This window comes from Lutra lutra, chromosome X, assembly GCF_902655055.1.
Source record: "Lutra lutra chromosome X, mLutLut1.2, whole genome shotgun sequence".
In the NCBI taxonomy this organism is placed as follows: Eukaryota; Metazoa; Chordata; class Mammalia; order Carnivora; family Mustelidae; genus Lutra; species Lutra lutra.
Genome location: NC_062296.1, coordinates 6,153,481 through 6,161,806, shown reverse-complemented (window position 1 = coordinate 6,161,806; position 8,326 = coordinate 6,153,481). Strand labels below are relative to the sequence as shown.

The 8,326-nt window shown below is 39.2% G+C and overlaps 1 protein-coding gene across 1 annotated transcript in view; it reads left to right on the top strand.

The window, feature by feature from the left end:
• Positions 1–202: 202 nt before the first annotated feature.
• Positions 203–8,326, top strand: part of AFF2 (ALF transcription elongation factor 2) — a 710,743-nt gene continuing 702,619 nt past the window's right edge. The window contains exon 1 of the mRNA XM_047715962.1: positions 203–319. The gene's annotated coding sequence lies outside the window, so the exon portion shown is untranslated. The remainder of the gene's footprint in view (positions 320–8,326) is intronic.

Genomic DNA, 8,326 nt, shown 5'->3' with positions numbered 1-8,326 from the left:
AATCAGTCTTTCAATGTATTCATAGCCCTGGCTATGACTCTAACAGCCATCTTGGAAGTATTTTTGTTTGGTAGGATTCCTTCTACAGCAAGTGGTGACTAAAATGTACTGATAATTGAATCTGCGACTAAGAGTGGCATGTAATAGGTACTCAATAAGTATTTTCTAGATGCAGCTTTTAATGAAGATCTTTTTTCTTTTTTTAAAGTAGTCTTCCACACCTGGTATGGAGCAGAATGTAGGGGTTGAACTCATGACTCTGTGATCAAGACCTAAGCTGAGATCAAGGGTCAGACGCTTAACTGACTGAGCCACCCAGGTACCCCTAATGAATATTCTTATTGCTGCTCTTCAAATTATAGGATAACCCCCACCCCCAATTTCATCAGTTTTTTTTTTTTTTTTTTTTGCATAAGCCTTTGTGGAAAGACCAAGTGGTCTCATACCCAAAGGGAGAAAATCTGAATGCATTTGGTATAGAGTATATCATGGATAGAATTGGCACTCCCACATCAGTGATAAAATTAGAGTACACATGCAAATTATGCAGAATTAGAATTGGGTGTGGGCCAGGGCACCAGAGAGTTAAAAATAATGGTAGTGACCAAGAGAAAAGAAGTGAGTGGACAAAGATTCTCTTTTTTGGGAAATACTGGTAGTTTAAACAGCATTTCATGAATAAGAATCTTATCCTTTAAGGTGCTCTTTCTACATACCAGTGCCTACAGCATAGATGAACAGGCAATGACAATTGTCATTCACGGGAGATTTGAATTTGCATTTGCATTATGTCAGGGGCTTTGTAACAAGTAAGTAATTGCAAAAAGTCAGTGTTCATTGTTGTTAGAAGTTGTGTAGGAAATTAAAGTTCCAAGTGCAATGGTAATGTGGTAGGAAGTATAGTTTTGGATTATTTTGTGGTATCCATGCTGAAAAGGCAATGGCCAGCTTCATTCTCCTCATTCTTCTTACTGAAAAAAGCAACCACTGTTGACCTGGAGCAATTTTTCTCAATGTGTGACTTTGTTGTGGTTTTGGAACATCTTGGGAGCCTATTAAATATGCAGATCCCACTAGAGAAAAGCAGATCAAACCACAAAGAAATACCACCTCACACCCATTAGGATGGCTGTTATTAAAAAAAAAACTAGAAAGTAATAAATGTTGGTGAAAATATGGAGAAATCAGAATCCTTGTGTGCTGTTGGTGGGAATGAAAAACTGTGTAGCTGCTATAGAAAACAGTATGGAGGTTCCCCCCAAAATTAAAAATAAGACTACCGTATGATCCAGCAATCTCACATTTGGTTATACAGTATTCAGAAGAACTGAAAGCAAGATCTTGAAAAGATATTTGCACATCTATGTTTTTAACAGCATTATTCATAATTTCTAGGAGGTATAAGTAACCCAGGTGTCCATCAGTGGGTAAATGGATAGAAAAAAATGTGAGATACACACATATACACACACACAGTGGAATATTATTCAGCCTTAAAAATGAAATACAGGGGCGCCTGGGTGGCTCAGTGGGTTAAGCCGCTGCCTTCGGCTCAGGTCATGATCCCAGGTCCTGGGTTCGAGCCCCAAATCGGGCTTTCTGCTCAGCGGGGAGCCTGCTTCCTCCTCTCTCTCTGCCTGCCTCTCTGCTTACTTGTGATTTCTCTCTGTCAAATAAATAAATAAAATCTTAAAAAAAAAATGAAATACATTGTCACACATACACTTGGATGGACCTTGAGGACATTATGCTAAGTGAAATAAGCCAGTCACAAAAACAGATACTGTATGATTGCATTTATGATGTATCTAAAGTGGTCAAATTTATACAGAAAATAGAATGGTAGCCAGGGGCTGGAAGGAGGGGCAGATGAGGGAGGGAGTTGTTCAGTGGATTTAGTTTTGGAGATCTATTGCACAGCAATGTGAATATATTTAACATTACCAAACTGTGCACTGAAAGTAGTTAAGTAGGTAAATTTTATGTTATGTGTGTTTCTTTTGAACCATAATTATTTTTTTTAAATGAGGATCCCGGAATCCCACTGCCAACTTGTTAAATCAAATCTGTGAGGCAGAGGTCTGGGGATATATATACATTTGAAACAACCTCCCTGATGATTTCTAGACACACGCCAATGTCTGTGAAAAGAGGAGTTTGGCTTTCCCAATTCACAGAGTTCTTTTTACACAGAGTTTCACACAGAGTTTCTTTTCTCTTTAATACACCAACTCCACAGGTGGGTATTGTTGTAATCACTATTTTGCCTATAAGGAAACTGAGACTCAGAGGGGCTAAGCAAATTGCCCCATGTCACAAAGCTAATAAGTGGTGGAGCCAGGGTTCAAGTCCAGGTTCAGATGGCATCACATTCTTTCTATGTGTATCTTTTTTTTTAAAAGATTTTATTTATTTATTTGAGAAAGAGACAGTGAGGGAGAGCATGAGAGGGGAGAAGGTCAGAGGGAGGAGCAGACATGCCGTGGAGCTGGGAGCCTGATGCGAGACTTGATCCCAGGACTCTGGGATCATGACTTGAGTGGAAGGCAGTTGCTTAACCAACTGAGCCACCCAGGCACCCTTCCTATGTGTATCTTAACTTACTTAATATCTTGACATGCTTGTTTCATCTTAGACATAAAAATTAGACTTGATCTGCCTTTATGTGTCTGACAAAATCTTAAATGTCTCATAGTTGTATTTATTTAATCTCCCCTGGTTATTCACACTAACATTTCTAGAGGATGTTCATTCTTATTTATTACTATCTGATTGTCACCAGCTCTGATGCCCAGGTATTATTTGACTGTACCTGAGGTTTTTTTCTATTTGGGTTGATGCTCTCTATTTTTGTCACTCCATGTACATAACTTGTATGTTTTCCTATGTTGATTTGTTCACATGTATAACTTGTATGGTTCCCATGTAGATTCATCTGAAGTCTCCTTTAACTTTGGAGTATAACTTTGAATTCTGTTGATATCTCTCACAGTTTGTTGAGTTAATTAATGTCAGTCCAATTCTTTAGTGGCTGCTGAGTAAAATTCTACCAAATTGACTACTAAATAATGTTCAACTTCCTTCACCTGGTATGTGGGATCTCTTTACCCTTAAGACAGCTTCCCAGCCTTTTCTTTTCCACATGCCCAGCACTATGTCTAATTGGATCTGGAGTATTCATCATTTTATGAACATGCACTGGATTTTCCTACCTTCCTGCTTTTGTTCCTGGCATTTCCAGTGTTGAGAATACCTCTTTCAGTCATATTTACCCATCTTTAAAAATTTGGCCTAATTCTGTTTTCTCCTTGACTTTCTTAGCGTATGAGCCTCATTCTATAGTGACCCTTCATCCCATGTATTTTTTTGTATTTAATCTGTTCTATGTAAAACTGCCTTGTATTCTTGCAATTTACATGTGTGCCTAATTTTCTCTATTAGATGATAAGGACTTCAAGACACAGACCGTGAACTTATAGTCCTTAGTTGAACATTACTTTTGAACCTACTATGAGTCACTTACTCTGCTGGGAGCCAGAGCTGCTGAGATAAAAGACAGCCTAAAAGAAGAGACAGAGAAGTAAACAATTTTATATCTTACACAAGTATGGCTCTTTGCATTTACCTTTAAAAATGCCATTCTGTACATATCTTTAAACTTTAGCAGAGTGGTCAGTAATCTAATTTCTTTGATCATTCATTAAACGTTTTCATCAGATCAAAAACTACTAGCGAGAAAAGACTTATAACTTCTGAGCTAAAATCAAATATAAGTGGAAGTTCATTCAACTGGCCTTGAATAATTTAATTCTTATTTCTAAACTCAGGTTTGACCCACTAATTTCTCTTCAATAGTCAATAAACCTTTGCAATGAGGAATAAACACAAGAGAATGATGGCTTCTTATGTGCCAATCCATGGCTGTGGATTTTGCATTGACTTATTTAGGGCACTTTTCTTTGTAGCCCATGATTGTGCTCATCTGTAACTATGATAAATACAGGCTGATAAAGTCCTAGAGTGAAATTGAAATCATTCCTGCATTCACTTATGTTTTTTTTCTAGAATTTGTAGCAAAGCTTAACACAACCTTTCTTAGGCCTAAGAAAATTGTCCCCATGGACCATGCACTTAAGCTATGTTTGTCAGTTGAGGAGTATCAGTGTATTTTAAATGATGGAAAGTTTACTGTAAACTAAAAATAACAAGAATCATGGAGTGATTGGGGGGCCATGTTATTGAAAATGATAGTAGGTAGTGTTCTTGGATATTGGCTTACTTTTTCTTTAAAAGACTGAAGCTGTTATTTGGGCTTAGCCCTCTGGAAGAGATGGTTATCTCTATTACTGTGCATTTCTTCAGCACTCTGTGCTGTCAAAGGCTTTTCTTTGTTCACCTGCTGGATATATCAAATGTATTACTGAGATGTTTTAAGTCATAATTCATTGTTTTCTTTCCATTTTTGGCTTTTGGTTAATTTAAAGGTGGAATTACTGATTGGGTATAAGATCACAACAGTATCTTTAATTAATGGAGTGTGTTGGCAAACACATCAGACACAAAACTACATTTAATGATACTTTTCAGTTTGCTGAAACTCTCTTTTAGAGATTTTCCCAGGGAAACCAGTTCTATTTTTAGGCTTCATGTTTGTCAATTTGTATTTGACCCTTAGTATTTTTGTTTTAATTTATGAAGCCCCATGATGTGAATGAATAAAGATGTTTTCTTATGTTTTTTAAACATGCACTTTAATATATACATGTATCCATATGTACATGTGTGTGCACACACATATGTGCATCTTGGGCCACCTGGATGCTCATGCAGTTGAGCCTTGGAGACTCGGTTTTGGCTCAGGTCGTGATCTCAAGGTCATGGGATAGAGCCTCAAGCCAGACTCTGTGCTCAGCCTAGAGTCTTCTTGAGATTCTCTCTCTTCCTCACACCCCCACCAATAAATAAATGAATCTTTAAAAAAGAAACCTCCTGTTTGCTCTAGCTTTGCTGGTTGATTCAGATGCTGGGCATACACATACACTGGATTACTGGTATGAGAAAATAAGGGGAGGGGCATGAAAATAATGGGAAAAATGTGGCATTTCACTTCATGTGGGCCTGAATCTAGGTATTTAACCATTGATAAAATATTTATTGTACAGAATGACCATCTGCAGGGCTCTCTTCTCCTTCTCCTGCCCCAATCCAAGTCACCATCCATCTTTGTCTGGACCATAGCAGTACTACTGCCCGCCTTGCTTCAACTCTTGCCCCCTACAATCCAAGCACTGTATAACAGTTGGAGATGCCTTTCACCCAGGTCAAAACCCTCAGGTGGGAAATCAGATAACAGCAAATTCTTCATCATGGCCTATGAGACTCTATATGGTTTGACCCCTGCCTACCTCTCCACTTTATCTCAGCCCTCTCTCTCCACTGCTTGCTCTGCTTCAGCCTTAATGGCCTTCTTGCTGTTCTACAGAAACACCAAACTCTTTCTCACTTGAAAGCTTAGCACTGCTCTTTCTTCTTTGTGAAATACCCTGCCCCTGGATCTTCACAAAGCTGATTCCTTCTTGTCATTCAGATTTCAGGTCAGATATCACCTCTTTGGAGATTTCTGTGGCCACCCAATTGGATGTGTCTCCCAGTCACTCTACCACATTGTCCTATTTTATTTTAATCATATGTTCTTGTTCATTCATATATTAAGCTATTTACTATCTGTCTCCTTATCACTAGCATGTGGATTCCGTAAGAGCAGGCACCTTGTCTGGCTTGTTCATTTCATTTTTTTAAAGATTTTATTTATTTATTTGACAGAGAGGGAGACAAGCAAGAGAGGGAACACAAGAAAGGAGAGTGGGAGAGAGAGAAACAGACCTCCTGCTAAGCAGGGAGCCCGATGCAGGGCTTAATCCCAGGACCCTGGGATCATGACTTGAGCTGAAGGCAGATGCTTAATGACTGAGCCACGTAGGCACCCTGTCTTGTTCATTTCTAAAAACTCAGCAACTAGAATGATGCCTGGCACTGAGTGGCACTCAATAAATTTCCATTTCTTAATATTTTACCTTTGAGTGATAGCTAGCGTGTACAAGGACTTAACATGTATTAAGTATACTTAACATATATTAACTCATTACTTCTGACAGTGGGACCATAAGATAAATGACACGATCTTTACCACATAGATAAGGTAACTAAGGTCCAAAGTTTAGAGGGATACACACATAGGAAAATATGGTGCTAGTACTGGGCTCCAGGTGCACATGATGCTATATTTGTTTTCTATTGCTGCATAACAAATTACCATAGATTTAGTGACTTTAAAAAAGTTTTCATTTATTATCTCACAGTTTCTGTAGTTCAGATACACAGGCATAGCACTGCTAGCTTCTTTGCCTATGGTCTCACAAGGTTATGTAGTTAAGATGTCAGCTGGGCTGCCCTCTCATCTGACAGCTCAATTAGGGATGGACCCACTCCCAAGCTCTCTCTGATTATTGGCAAAATTAATTTCTTATGGCTGTAGAATGTTGGGGAGCTTGTTTCTTCTATGCTGGCAATGGAGAGAGACAGACTCTCTGCTCCTTTGAGTCTCTGACTTCCAGGAGGTTCTAGACTGTATTTTCAAAGGCTAATCTGATTAGGTCATGTCCACCCAAGCTTATCTCTCTTTTGATTAACTAAATGTCAACTAATTAGGGACCTTAGTTGCATCTTCAAAATCCCTTAACCTTTACCATATGATGTAACATAATCAAAGGTCTGATATCCTATGACCTTTGCCATATTCTATTGCTTAGAAATAAGTTATAGGACTTACCCATACTTAAAAGAAAGAGATTTATGCATGGATCTGGGTCACTGAGGGTCATCTTAAAATTTTGCCTAGCACATGGAGCAGAAGATACAAACTATTTGTACTCTAATATATTTAGGGAAGAAGATTGGGAGCAAGGACCTTTAGAATGCTAAGATATAACTGCCTAGGTAAAAAGGAGAAGGAATAACTTCCAAATGAATGAATGGTTTGAGAAGAGATTACCCATACTGTTGTGCTTGAAAACACAACGCAAATTACAAGAAATAAATGGAGCATTGCATATGATTGAATGTAAGAGGTTGACCCTTACTTCTTATTTTGGATCGCAGTTTGTTTTGCAGTTTCCTGCCCCTCCTGGCCATATCATTTTGTCATTCAGAATGGAGACACTCCACTTTAAAGGTAAACTCATGTTGTCAGATATGTGCCTTACTGAAGCAAAAAAAAGGGCCTTCTATGGCAAGTGAACAGATTTAACCAGGCAGCTGCAGTAAAGACATGCTTTTGAAATGCCCTTTTGAATTTTCTGCTTTGAAGACTAGAAGAAAGGGATGAGCCATGTCTATAGAGAGTCCACGTGTGTTCATTCACTGAACTTCTACAGAGCATCTACCAGGTGCCAGAGCCTAGGCACAGAGGCCCAGAGACTCATAGAAGAGTGCATGTCTTGAGGAGCTTTCAGTTTAGTGGAAGAAATAGGCATGCTGGCTGAGTGGTACAGGGACGGGTGTGAATGCAGGTATCAGAGTGGGGGTAGAAGGTAAATGCTTCTGCTGCTGAGCTGAGGAGTTTTCCCAGAGGACAAGCCAGGTCATGAAAGAAGTGTACGTCCTCACTTTTATGTCAGGGAGGATGGAACAGAAAAGTCATTCTAATAAAGGTGAACAATACATATGAAGGGGTGAAGCCCGGAAAGGGCATGGTGTTTGGGGTGGTGTGAGGAATGCAGAGGAGAGAGTGCAGGATGAGTACAGGGACAGGACTGGTGACAGAACTAGGTGGTATTTTGCACTGTAAGTGGCACTGGGGTTGTGCTGGGAGTGACCTCATTCAGACCTAGGCACCCCGATCAGACTCTGAGATGATAGATTGCATTCTTTGCTTCTGTAAGAGCTATCTGCCAGTGGAAGTGGCATGGTGCCACCGATGCCCAGGGGCCCCCTGTGGAGGTTGTGTCATATCTGGAACTTTCTTCTATAAATCTAACCAGTGGAAATCTATGAAACTCCTAATGGTGCTTTTGCTCTTTACATCATTTCAGCCAAAATTTCACACGTGCTCAGTCCTAAATAACCGACGTTGACAGTTTCACAAAATTGGGATATATGGGAAATAAAAGATACGTTTTATTTGTCTTCATTTCTTACCAAGTGAAGGCCAACAGAAGTTGTCCATTTGAACTTTTAATATTAAATGCCTTTTAGCATGAATGTGTCTGCTTTCATATGAAGGTGAAATATATGAGATTGAGGGAAGAACCAGAAGAACACACAAGTC